The sequence below is a fragment of the Fukomys damarensis genome, unplaced genomic scaffold, assembly GCF_012274545.1.
Source record: "Fukomys damarensis isolate Sample0158 unplaced genomic scaffold, DMR_v1.0_HiC HiC_scaffold_10, whole genome shotgun sequence".
In the NCBI taxonomy this organism is placed as follows: domain Eukaryota; kingdom Metazoa; phylum Chordata; class Mammalia; order Rodentia; family Bathyergidae; genus Fukomys; species Fukomys damarensis.
Window position 1 is genome coordinate 22482788 of NW_022900922.1, and position 14315 is coordinate 22497102.

The 14315-nt window shown below is 38.4% G+C and overlaps 1 long non-coding RNA gene across 1 annotated transcript in view; it reads left to right on the forward strand.

The window, feature by feature from the left end:
• LOC104861471 overlaps positions 1-14315 on the forward strand; it is a 52066-nt gene that overhangs the window by 8339 nt on the left and 29412 nt on the right. The window contains exon 2 of the long non-coding RNA XR_780057.2: positions 1482-1580. This is a non-coding gene — a long non-coding RNA (uncharacterized LOC104861471). The remainder of the gene's footprint in view (positions 1-1481; positions 1581-14315) is intronic.

The following is a 14315-nucleotide window of genomic DNA, read 5'->3' on the forward strand; positions in this document are numbered from 1 at the left end:
TTTTTTTTTTTTTTTTTTTTTTTTTTGGTACTGGGGATTGAACTCGGGTCCTTGTGCTTGCAAGGCAGGCCACCGAACCGCTGAGCTAAATCCCCGGCCCCAAGAAGAGCATATCTTAATGATCTGTTATTAGTGAGTTTGTTGTGTCTGCCATTTAGCTTTCATAAGATTAATTGTTATATTTTATAAAATTGATCATTAAGTTCTAGTTTGGTTGTACAGCAATCATTTGATGCTTCGTTCTTTATAGTCTTTTATAATTGCCCATATTTTTAGCCCTTGCTGGGTTGATAGAAAACATACTGTTTAGTCCTAAGACAAAATATTCATATTTATAATTTGCAAAGGTAAAATGACAGCGCCTTATTTCATGGACTGAATTTAGCGGCTCTCTTCGTCTCTCTGTGTTGTTAGCACTGGAAGCATCTTTGTGTTCCTGTGAGGGAGTAGCCTCGGGTTAGGACTGGCAGGGTGGAGGATCATTGCATTTCATCTGTGGAGAGGTCCTGGAAGCTCCGCTGTTTTGAATAAAATATAACTTAGAATTCAGTTGCACTTCTCTTGGCCAATACGTATTATCCCATTAAAATTTTGATAACTTGAGGGGCTGCTAAAATGCAGGTTTTTTTTCTTTAGATCTAAGATCTTGTGCATCTCTTTTGTGAAGTTTTCTTTTTTAAACAGAACACAGTATAATAGTTTTCTACAAAGGGGAAAAGGTGCATCGAAATTATTGTGGCTTCAAAAAATTAGCATTTGACCAATCTGGTTGCTCAGTGCTTTCATTTTTGCCAAACACAAATGTCTGAAACAATGTTATCACAAAGTAGAGCATAGTGCAGTGCAGTTCCTAATCTCTCAGAAATAAAGCCGTACATGTTGTGGAAAAGGACAAAGTGAGGCTTACCAAAATTGGCCATACTAACGCGAATATTCCTAACCTTCAAAAACATCTTAAATTTAAGGCTGGTCCTTTTTTGGTTTGATGTTTCTAGATCTCTTCTTTCTTCATTGGGTTTTGGGGTTGCCTATATTCCAGTCACTATATGTGTATTACCCCGATACTATGGAATCAGCATTTGCATTTGCATTTTTGAAAGTTCCTAAAAAAAAAGTTCCTTTAGCTAAATATTATAACTGTGAATACTGACAGACCTGTTAATAGCACCTAAAATCTCTTGTGTTTGTAGCCAAGAGCATATTAGAAGCACAATCAATTCAAGATATTGCACCTCCTAGTTAACTATTGATCTAGCCTACACATTGCAGAAGCAAGAACATATTGCCGAAGATATGAAGTATAGTAAATAATCTACAAAACAAGGAACAAATTGAATTTTTAATTTTGATGCCATAGACATAGATAAGCAAAGACACAGTTGTGATTTTGAAAGCCTACAAATCAAATGCTTTATCAGGGATGATGAAGGTATCCATTGACCACAGGCTTATTTATACAAAAATTTCTTGTCTCCTGACAGTTTTCTAAGTCGAAAACAGAAGAGTTATTCAGGAAAAATGGATGAGCCCTTCATATAAAGCCACATACATGCAGGAACCCTGTGAAGAAAATGCCCATTGTGAGTATAGCTTTCTGTAATGTAAGGAAGTTATAAGAACCACATTCTTAGAAAAGTAGTAACTCATGTTTGAATATTTTCAATTTTATTTTTCACTATATTCTGCTGAAAATTGTCAGAATTTCAAAGGAAAGAAGTCACTCATTAATTAGCTCTGGGGTGGTAAGCAACTGTGTGTGTGTGTGTCTGTCTGTGTGTGTCTGCATGTGTGTGTAGAGGAGGAGAAAAAGAGTAGGCTATTTTTGGTGGGGGTACCGGGGATTGAACTTGGGACCTTGCACTTGCAAGGCAGGTGGTGGAACCACTGAGCTAAATCCCTAGCCCAAGAATAGGCTTTTTTCTTTATTTAATTCCCATGTTCTCATGTTGTTTTTTCCAGATTTAGTTTTCTTTGTGAGTAACTTTCTTAGAGACATTGATGAATTCTGATTTTTTTTTCTTGAAATCTCATGTTTGTTAATTGATTTCACATAATGTGGCAGTGCCCTGGTGTTTTCTCATTTTAGTTATAGGCTTATAGTTCAGTTATAGGTCAAATTTAGTGTCTTTGGACTTTTCAACAGACTTTGTAAATTGTAATAGATCTTTTATAACTAACATGTGACGTCAGTAAGTTCTTAATCTAGGAGCTCTTTATCAGTGCACACTGACAGGCTATAGGATTCTTGATGGCCAATAACTGTGAATTATAAGAAATTCAGAAGGTACAATGAGGACTTCCCTCAAACTATTCTGTTTAAAACAGGAAAGGGTCCCTGCCAGAGCTGCAAATATTTCAAAAAAACAAAGCAAAAACAAAACCCAAAGCGATTCCCTAAGTGATATTGGGAAGGTGAAAGAAGAACTCTCAAGCATTGTTTTGAGATAGAAACTTTGGTAAAATTTTGCCCGTGTCTGGTAAAGATAAACATATATATCTTTCTATCTCTATCTCTCTATCTCTCTATGGCCCAGTAATTCCACTATTCTGTGTATGTTTCCCATAAATTTCTGCTGAAATATATCATATGCCTCTAACAATTTTCAAAAAGCATTGTAATAGATCAAAATGTATGCCAGGTGTGGTGGCGCACGCTTGTAATCCCAACACTCGGGAGGCTGAGGCAGGAGGATTCTTGTGAGTTCAAGAGCAGCCTGGGCTACATAGTGAGTTCCAGGTCAGTCTCAACTACATAGTGAGACCCTGTCTCAAACAAACAAACAAACAAACAAACAAACAAAAAAAGTGTGTATGGGTATAGGGTAAATGTAACTCTAAGATGGTTATGGTGGAATGCCTATAATCCCAGCTTCTCAGGAGGCCGAGGCAGGAGTATTAATTGAGCCTAGAAACTCAAGACCATCCTAGGAACCAGCAGAACTTCATGTCAAAACAAAATAAAACACAAAGATAAGCCCAAATACTCATCAACAATCAAATGAAGAAGTCATGTGATAATACTGAAGCAATTTGTGGTCTAGTCATGCAATGGAATAGTATGTAACAATACACATAAATACCTACAAATATACAAAAAATATGGTTCAACCTTAAAGATATAATTTAGAGTAAAATAAGCCAAGCATGGTGAAATATATTGTATATGAATCGAAGCCCATCAATAAAATGACATAATTCCACTGTATTTTAGAATATACAGTTATAGAATAAAACCTTAAGGAAAGCCAAACAAGTAAACACAATGCATTTCAGGGATTCTGTTACAGCCACAGAAAGGCGGCATGTCTACCCAATACAGTGGTAGGTTTCGCGGATTGTGTTGCAGCCTTGCCTTGGTCATTAGTGTGGGTCATGTTGCTAGTTCATTAAGTTCTGCTTTTGTTTTATGCATTTTTCTCTATGTACCACAATTGATAATTTAAAATAAAGTAACTGTGAACTATTTTGAGAAAGGAAATTAAGACACAATTACAGGTGTTGACGTAAAGAAAGTTTCAGGGTCGGACTTGAATTTATAAAAGCAAGGACAGCCTCTGCTAATTGCATCTTGCTTTTAGCTCATCCTGCTGTGCATTGTTATTGTGGCACCTGCAGTGAGCTGTGGCCTGCTGAGAAGCCCCTGAGAGGGGTTGGGGGGTGGTGAAATCAGGTTGGGAGGAAAGTCTCACATCTGAATCCCATTACTTGGGTGAGGTCGAAGAGGACATTTTACATTCCTACAGCATAGTGCACACACGCGCATGTGTGTGTGTGTGTGTGTGTGTTTGTGTGTGTTCATATATTAGTTTTATTCCGCGTGATGAGGGAAGTGCTGGAATCTAGTACCAGCCAAGTATCTAGTGTGCCCTTCAACCCCTGACCATAATGAATATAAAATGCTGGTAGTAATAGATAGATGGAAATGAAAAACCCTTTCATCTTGGCATGTGAGCGATTTGCAATCACATTTGGATTCTCAAAGTGCTGCTTGATTGGAGGTTAACGTGTGGGTGGATTGACCTTTCTTGTAAGAGCTGTTGTTTTTGCACTAAATGTGTGAAAAACAAATTTCAAATAGCTGCCCTATTGCACTTCTCTTGTGATTCATATTATCACCCTTTTAGATTTCTCAGCAATAATGACACTTATTAAATACACCGGAGGAGCTCCCCCCATACCTTTCCTCGAAACATCTTTTTTTCTTTCTTTCACTGGATGGAATTTTCTAACAGAAAGGTTAGTTTCTTCACATTTCTCATACTGTCAACATACAGCTTCTTGATTGACTTGTGTTTGAGTTCCAAGAATATCTGCTTTAGAAAATAGAGGAAGCTTGGGTGTATTTTTATATTGGTTGTTCATTAATTCCTTTGGGGAAAAAGCACCATATTTTATTTTTCTCAGCTTTAAAATTTATTAGCTATACCTCTTCTAAATATAGCTCTTTCCTCAGTATTAGTTTTAAAAATAAAGAGTATTTCCTACATGTTGCCTTGTACACATGTGACAATTTTTTGTGTGCTGTGAGATTATTTGGTTTCTGAGCAAATCCTACCATTTCCTTAATTAAAAAATAATACAGGTGATCAAAACTGCCCTACACTTTAAGACTGTTCAATAAAGACTTACCTCAAACTAATACTCATTATATAGTGTACCTTTAGTGCAGCTCCTTTCACTTTTGAGCTGTTTTGAGTTAGAGTACGGAGGGTCTTATTGATGTAAATGAAATTCCCAAATCAAGAGTGAGTCATTTCACTACTCTTCATAGTTCTGAGGTCCTTTATATTTTATGTAGACTGAGATGTGAGAATTTTAATTTCTATGATGCATTTCATATTTGTGATATTTACAACAGTTATGTTTATGGATGATTTGAACTTATTTTAAAAATTTGGAAGATATATCAGATAGTTAAGAGAATATCAGATAGTTTCTACTCAACAACAATGAAAGCCAACATAAAACCAAATACGTATAAGCAATATTTTACTCAATCTAATCAATGGATAAGCAACCCTATATCCTTTATAGTAAGTTTAGATATTTTGATGTTAAATGATATGTTTTTCTGTCTCACAGCAGTGTTAAGGCTTTAAAGGATTGATATTTAATTTCTGGGTCCAAGGTCATAAGTGGCATTTGTGAAGGAAGGCTTCCTGTTTTAATGTTTTGTTTCTATTATTCATATCATTTTAAAAGCATACCACAAGGTGATTTATTCCAATAGCCACATACTGGGTTTTTCAAGGAGAACTTTTATCCTTGAAAATCAGTTGACTTTGTCTTTTTCCCTAAGGTGGACCTATAAAGACAGTATTCCCTTAGTTGGTTCCCTTTCTTTGTATATGCCACCTGGGATGAGACTTCGTGAATCACCTTACATTGAAAATGGCCCCTCATTCCTGAAACATCCTATAGAATGGAGCTCATGCTGACCTCAGGTATACTTTAGTCAACAGATTGGTGGTACATTTGTACTAGTTACATTTGTAACTAGCTCGATGAGGAATTGTAGACTCTCGTTCAGAAAGTAGGTAGAAATACGTACATGCTTCAGTGTCATTGGGGAGTCCAAGTAGAATGTCATCCGACCAGGCAGTGAGTGCCAAGAGCAATCAGTGCTTTTGCCATCTGGTAGAATATGAGACAAAGCTGCAGCAATCACCTTCCTCTGGCCCTGCTGCTGTTTTCAAAGACGAATCTCTTAGATGGTGACCTTTGCTATCTGTAAACCTGACTTAGTGTGGAGAAGAGACAGGTGATCTTCCCACGAACTTCAGGTTGGAGTTCATCCTAGCTTCATCAAGATGTTTGGAGTCAAAAGCTAAAGGCTGATTGAGCTACTTGAAGTGTTCCCAGCAAAAACGTAAAAGGCAAACTTGGACAACAGACCAGGGAGGCAAAATCTGGGAAGATTCGTGTGCCTTTCAGTATCAAATTAGAACCACATTTGAAACATATATGAAAACCCAGGTCCCAGCTTAAGTTAACAAAAGATGTAGAGTTATGTGCAGGAGTAGGGAGAATGGTGAGTTGTAGGAATCAAGACGGCACAGGGACATGAAAGATAGGCTCAGAAGGACTTCTTCTAATTCTTCTAACATGCACTTTGTTGACCATGAGTGTGATGATACTTAACATAATTCATGCTGGGCTTCAGTCTAGCTTTTCTAGGTAGTATGGTGTCCACTGGTCTGGGGAACAGGAGTGTTGCAGAGGAACCCAGGACCACTATGCAGTTCTGGTGGTAGGACGGAACATGCAGCTGTTGGACATATTCCTATTTCTGTCTTTATCTCTTCGTTAAAATCAACACACACATACAACACAGACATATTTAAGAAGCTGCAGTGATACACGGAGATATTCAAGATGCTAAAAAAAAATGCAGGAAGAGCACACGTCCCATTTTCTGTTTTGGGCATGTGTATTTTTTTGTGTGTGTGGGGCTCCTGAAGCTCTGAGTCTGCTCTGCTCCTGGGTTTGAACTTTGGGTGGTCTGCCTGGGTAACAAGTTCATGCTGACTGCTGACCCATGTCAGGCTGTACAGGTGACTAATAAGCAATTGTCTTCTAACCAAGTTTGAACTCCATCCAGGTCTGTGGTAAGCTAGTTTATTACTCCTCCAGGATTCAAGGCCCAAACAAGTTTCTTTGCTTGCATGCTGCATAAAGGGATTCTGTGAAAACAATTCTGAAAGTTTGTTGGCATATTCATTTAGAAAGCAATGCAGTGGGTCCTTAGGAAGATACTTAGCCTTTCTGTGCTTTCTGTAAGGAGCAATTTGACATGAAGGAGGAACTTTTTCGGTAAACTGGTGCCAATGACAGGATAAGGAGGGTGTGTGTAGGTCCCTCTAGCAATTCTACAACTGCCTTCTTCTAGTTCTGTGGCTACAAAACAGCCAGAATAATGATGGGAGTAGGGAACTATTCATCCTTCTGCTTTGAGTAAGGAGAAAAGGAAAAAGCTGAGCAAGATTACTGAGGTTCACCAGATACTGTTTTTTGTATGTGTTTTTTAATAAAGCTACAGAAAATACTTTATTTTGCATCCATTTTTGGATTTGCTGTTTGTGTATTCTAGCACTGGATTTGTAGGAAAATTTAGATGTAATCTGTTTTAAGCAAAACTTTAAAATGATTAAATTTTTTAAAATGCTGTTTACCTTGTTTGGTGCCAGCCCAATTTTTCGGATGACTAATCACTCCATGTAGCCTGGGATACCTCCTCAGGGAGGTCAGAAACATCAGATAACAAACCACAACTATTTTTAGAATGTGTAGATAGCTGAGTTTCTTGAAAAAATCCAGAAGCACTTGCATTTTTAAAGGAGATCTGGTTGCTGAGAAATCCAGAGGGACGGGCATTAATGACAGATTGTTGCATATTTTAATACTTTGGCAAGGAAATCTTCTTGAATTACACTGTTCTGGCACATTGTCTTTACTTGCAAGGTTAGTTCTAGCTGTGGATAGGATACAACCAAATGAACCACTGTTATTAGCAAGCAAAATGAGAGTGTGATTTTTTTTTTCTCATGGTCAGATGAAAGTCTTTTTTGGTACTGGGGATAGAACTAAGGTCCTTGTGCTTGTGAGTCAGGCTCTGGAACCACTGAGCTAAATCCCCAGCCCAGTTTTTTTTTTTTTTTCCATTAATTTGAATGGTACATTTTAGGTATACAATGTGCTGACGTTCATTACTGGGAATTTGTACCTTTACATAACATATCTTGGTTCTTATTTTCTTCCCCATTCCCCTGCCCTCCATCCAACCCCTCCACCCCTCCCTATTTAAAATACTTTGTTTCCATTTTTTGTTTTGTCATATTTCTTTCTTTCCTTTCTTTCCTCTCCTCTACCCCTCCCACAATACCGAATATTTTTTTTCTGTGAGAAACTGAAAGTGTAAATAAAGATCCAAATGTATAACAGACCATGTGAAATAGGGAGAGAAGGTCCAAAGGGGAAGGGAAAGTTATTCTTAATCATTTAGTTTTGTTTTTCATTTTATCAGCATCCTCTAAAATGCTTTCTAGGGTTATCTAAAATTAATTAAAACACAGGTAAAAGTGAATGAGATTTGAAAAATGCTGGGCCTCATTAAGGAAGACAGTTGTAGCTACAGGACAATCTGAATGGAGATAATCGTGGCCATCATCATTATCTTCGTCACCACCATCCTATCCATAATAACAGTTTGCACTCAAATGGTAGCTCTTTCTAGAGATGTCAGCGTCTGGCAGATAATTTGCTTGCTTTCACAATATCTTGTTGATGACAGAGGGCGGTTGTGGTTTAAGAAATCATGATAATTATCACTCTCTGGACTGTCTTCTCATGCTGATGCCTTACTTCTCTCTCCTTGACTTTTGTGACTCCTGGAGCTGTGTAGCTACAGCTCAGAGAATGTGAAGAAGCAGGTGACCCTGAGTCTACAAAGAGACAGCTCTGTCCTTGCACAGGGGCTGTTCGCACTCACCTTGGGAACCTTCCTTTGGATCTCAGTTCATTCTGCCTATCTGTTGCCTCTACATTTTTTGTGTGTTCATTTGTCCTTCTCTTTGTTTCTCACTTTCTACTTTCGTACCTTTTTCTATTCCCCCCATTGCATTCTCTATTCTTTTTCTGCTTTCATTGGCCAGTTCAGATCTTTATTGTTCCTTAATTTGTTTTGCCCTCTAAGTTTATGTGAGGAAAACTAGGGACCTGGACCCACATGCAGGGAAACTGCTCTTTTACTTTGAAAAGTGAGAAGGATGTTCCTCTTTCTGTTTCTAGTGTTCATGTTTTTCTATGTTAATAGTTGTCTGCCTTTGGTGGCTATTAGCATTTTTTTAGAAACTTGGTTAAAGTGGCTGACTTGGAAGTGACTGATTTCTTTTTTAGATCAGCTCCCTTGTTCTCTCTCTGTGAAGGTTTTCTGGAAATAGAGGAGAAATTTTTGAGGGTTTCAAAATCAAGCTTTTTGGGTGTGTGTAGTCAAGGAGGAGGTAAGAAAAATAGAGGCCCTGCATGGTCCAGCAGAAAAATAGCCAATGGGTCAAGTTCATTGAGGACATGATATGTAAACACATGGTTATAAGCACTTTACATATACAAGGGTGGGAGGAGAAATGGTCACCTCTATTACTAAATGACTTGTGGACTGTAAACTTCTTAGTTCCTGCCTTTTTGCATTTGCTTTATTTTCCCTGATTTCTTTGTAAAATTTTGTTTTTAATTATTTTAAAGTAATTGTGCTTGAAATATAAGGCTGGAGATCACTCATTTAGTCAACTGTAGTGAGATGGCATTCCTTTGAAGGGTAGATTGAATTGCAGCATTAAAGAATTAAATTAGATCACAGAAATGAGCCTTTCTCTAAATTTTTCCACTCTCTCATTTTTAGTATTTGTGGATTGTTTTGTTTTGTTTTGAGACAGGGTTTCACTATGTAGTTCAGGCTTCCCCTGAACTTGCTGTGTAACCCAAGCTAGCCTCGAATTTGTAATCCTTCTACCTTAGCCTCCTAAATGCTGAGATTATGGATGTGTGCCACCGTACCTGGTTCTTATGAAAATAGATGTTCTTTTAAAGAAATAATTATTTTTTTCAGAAAAAAATTTTTTTTTCTAGATTCTGATACCCCAAAGAAACCAGGCAGAGTCAGTAAAATGTTCTGGTGCTGTTTTCTGTGACTATAAGAGGGTTGCTAGTGGTGAGGTAAAGATAAATAGGTAGCCCGGCCCTTGCCTAGAGTTTATTCTGGACACTTTAAAAGCAAGGAACTTCTTTTTAGGTGTAGTTTTTTGCAGATATATTCATTTGCGAGGAAGAAAAGCATCTTGCTTTTGGAAATGATCAGAATTTGCAACAGCTTTCTGTTTTTAAGCAATAGTAGCATCTTGAAATACAAAGCAAGACAAATAAGAAATCCAAAGCACCTTTAAAATTTAAGGATTTTTTGCCCTCCACAAGGGAAACTTGGTTCTTTTAGCCTCTCCTGGGGAGATGTTTTGATGTTCTACTCTTTACTTCTTTTAAAAATAACCTTTTATATTCCAGTGCTTGTGAAAAATACCTTTGATTCTCACTTGGCCTCTTCCACTGAATTGGAAAATTTGGTTCCATTCTCTTAGCAAGTAAATAGCCTTAAAAGAATTCATGGTTTTGTCAGGGTAGAGGAGAGCTGAAAAGTATTACACATGTCCCAAGAAGGGAGAGGCCAATCTTTTGGTTTTCAAGTGGTTCCTTCCCCTCCCTCCTTCTATTAAGGGTTCAAACACAATGGAACTTTAATCAGCTTCATTGATTTAAAGCTAATTTGCACTTGGCTTCAAGGTTAAGGTCCAGAGCACAAGCTGAAGACCTTTAAATCAGAAGTCAGAATGAAAAGCCTTAGGTATATCATACTGTCTGCTGTGCATAAGAATGACAGCTCTTGATGGCTGCGAATTAACTATTGAGGAAAAGGCACAAAGCCAGTTTCTCTTTTGTGTTAATATAACCTCTGCTAGCCCAGTTACACAGCATTGCCATCAACATTTCTGCTTCATCATGTAAATTGGTGGACTTGGCTGAAAAGACTTTGGTACTGTGATGTTTGTAGCTGTCAGTTTCTGCTTGATTTCAGTTGGATTTCACCCTAATTGCCAAACTGATTCCATCTGTAATAACTTTTAACATTTATTTTTCCCAAAGGGAAAAATGTCTTGTCTGTATTCTGCAATTAAGAAGGTGATGAAATATTCAGTGTACGTCTCCACTCTGACTAAATTCTTTTGTTAACTTTATCAGATAAACTATAAAATATTAACCAGGCTCACTGTTTGAGCATGTGCAGATGGCACAGTATTTACCAGGCATATTTTAATAAACGCTTAATTTTATAAATTGAATTTACTGTTACATGGCTAATTTTTCCCTCTTTTTCAGATAGATGCAGCAAGCACCCATGATGTTGGCTGTGTGTGCTACAATAGAACATTTGTGCATAATTACATAAGCTTAGCTGTGTATGTAATAAACAACATTTCATCCTAACTTAACCACACAAAATCAAATCAAGCAGAAATAATGCAATTTTCTAAGTGAAATTATGCTGAGTAGCAATGTGTAGGTTCTTTGCCTTTCCTTTTCTTTCTGACTGCTTGGTTTTCCAAACTTCTGGAACATTTAAATAGGTAAGTTAATTTTACCCATCCCTCTTCTCCTTCATACAACTCACCTGAAATATCCTTAGCCACATCCTCTCTGTTATTCCTCAGTGTGCTAATTTATGAGAGGTAATACTTTTTGTAAATTTTCTCAGTATACGGTTTGGACTGAATCAAGGTCAAATTCTAAATCATGGTAAAAAGCTCATTTTAATTAAGATCCATCACATTTTTTAAAAAGTACGTAACAAAAGCCTTGATTGTTGGTGAGCTGCTGAAACATCTAAAGAAGTCTTCTCAGCAGAGTGCAGATTCCCACTTCATTCAGGGCCATCAAGGAGCTCAGGTTTATCTGGTAAGACCAAAGACATTAAAAAAAACAGTTACAGTCCAGTGAGATGCATGTTACGGATTGGCAAACGGAGGGTGTACAGATAATTCTGGGACTCAGGGAGAGTCTTCTGGAGGAGATGACCATTTAGCGGAGCGTTACATGGTTGCCCATAAGAACAAAGGGTGTGCAGGGTGAGGAGGTCATTCGGCATGGCGACAGAGTATGTGAAGTGAGGAGGGTGTGAATGCTGTGGAGATGTGAAAATGCACGGGGCATGAAGTAGTGGTGGGAAAAGAGGGGAGCGAGTCGTTGCAGCCTACACTTCGGAGGCAGAGTTAGCAGGAACAGCGGATGCCATGGCTTAGTGATCCTTGCAGCCGAAGGAGGATGAAGTGCTGGAAACTGTGTGGTGGCCGACAAAGGGTACACAGGGGAGCGGACAGAGTCAGGGTAGTGAATGAATTCCTTGAGGTCCGCAGAAATTATTTGAAGGACTGCATTTTGGAACAGAATGGAATTCAGGAACAAGCATGTGGGGAGCGTGGCTATTGAAAATAATCCATTTTGAAGGTGGATTATGATTTCATACCACAAGTTGGTGAGCAAGAATTCAACAGCTACAGGCATGAATCATACTCAAGTCTGAAGCAATTTTGAAGCTATGGAGTCTGATTTAATTACATTTTACTATACACCTAACAGTGGAATAAGTTCCTTATTCCTCTTCCTCGTTAATTGGTGATCAAATCACTATGAAAGAGGTATCCTATAAAGTTAAATTATCGATCCCTAAAGAGAGTGAGCAATCTGACTATATACAGTTAAGCCCAGAAAGTATGAGCCTTTTCCTGAGTGAAGGGAGCAGAGGGAGTTGAATGCCAAGGGATTGAGGTGAAGGAAGCCTCTAAGAACTTTCACTAGAGTTGGGGACACAAAGCAGGAACGCATCACATTTTTAATAACAAAAGCATTAAATTATCAAAAAGGACACAATTTAGCATGAGATAGGACAGTTGCCGATGCAAACAGAGTGCTTATAACACCAAGGCATCACCCTGTCTTCTTATTTTAGAATGTAACAGTCCATAGTGGTGTTGACAACCCGCTTCAATTTGTACGTGTAAGTTAAACATAAAAACACATGTTTCATAGATAAGCTGAGACAATAATGATGGGTTATCACAAGGGAAGGAAGGCGGGTGACGCAGAAGAGATTTGTGCAATACAAGGGCAATGTAAAGCTGGATGGAAGCTAATGTGTTCATGCAGAGGAACAGTGGCACAATCACTGAATTTCCTAAAAAGCAAAAGCATGAGTTTGGAGGAATATTCTTTTAACATCATGTTTGCTTACTTCATTTAATATTTAGACCTCAGTTTTTAATTCTCAGGTAATAATCTCCTTCTACCACATTTAACTATTCATAGCATTATTGGAGTGATTGTCATCTTCAAGGTCCTTCTCTACCTTCCTGGTGGTTGCCACCCGTTTAGGGCTCAGCGTTCTTGTCACCTCTCTGATAATCTACTATGGACATCTGCTCTAGGAAAAGCAAACAGGCAAATGTATTCACCCTGAGGTACTAAAATGTGCGAAGCTTAATTTTAACTTTCTCTGGCGGGCATCCACGTGATCACTGTGGACAGGGTCTTTAGCTACAGGAAGGGTGCTGGTTGTGTGTACAGCAGATGTTGGTCTTTCCTTCACCCTGAGCTTCCATCAAGGATGTAGTCACCTGCTTCTCCCACCACCTTCATCATCCCTCATCTGCATTATGACAACTACCTTCTGCTTGGACTCTTTTTATCTTTTAAAGTCTTTCCTCATAGCAGGATCTAGGAAATGAAAAGTATATGTTGCGGTTCAGGACACATAATCTCCAGATATTTTAAGCTGAAAGGATTTAAGTGAAACCATGAAACACTAAAACAAGGAAGACTCTTTCACTTTCTCCTACCTTTCTCTCTCAAAGCAGGCCATAAAACCTAAGAAGGATTCTCTGACTTCCTTTAAAGCAGCCTGTAAGATCTTCTGGTGAGAGATGTCCTCCCTCTAGCCAGAGGGAAAAGGCATCCTTGTTTTAGAGACAAAGGCTCACAGAGAAGATTTTGAATGAACAGGCCTTGCTAGTTGCCCCGTTTACCACCATTAGATCAAATCTTTCTACCTATCGTATTTCTCCACCACTATCCCTCCTTTATCAGACCTACCTTAAAGATTCCAGGCTTAACAATTTCTTCAATTCTTCATTTCCTTATGATGACTCCATGTCACAAGAAACTTATATTAAATAAATTTCCATGCTTTTCTTTGGTCTTTTCTATAGGAGTCTCAGCCATGAACCCGAGAGAGGTAAGGAAAAGATATTTTTTCCCTTGACGTGTGTAGCAGAATTTCAGCCAAATTACTACCTTACTTTGTTGCTTCCTCAGCTACTTTGGAGAGAGCCCTGCTCTTCTTACCTCGTTTCCCTACACTGTCCAAGCCAATACTTACCCAGTACTATGGTTTGCTTTTCGAATGTCCCGCCCCGTGTATTAAGAGTCCCGGTCTTCAGGGTGGAGCCATTGAAGCGGGTAGAACTTTTAAGAGGTAGGACCTTGCGAGAGGTCTTTGAGAAAGTGGGGTGTGGGACTCTGGTCTTTTCCTTTCTCTCTTTCCTTTTCCAGCTATGAAGTTAGTGGTTTTGCCCTGCCACACTCTTCTGCCATGATGTGCTGTCTCACCACAGGCCAGTGTCCGCTAAAATCAACCTCTTCTCTTTGTAAGTCGATTGGCTCGTGTATTAGTTACAGTGATGGAAAGCTAAGATACACATTCACTCCTAGTGTTCCTT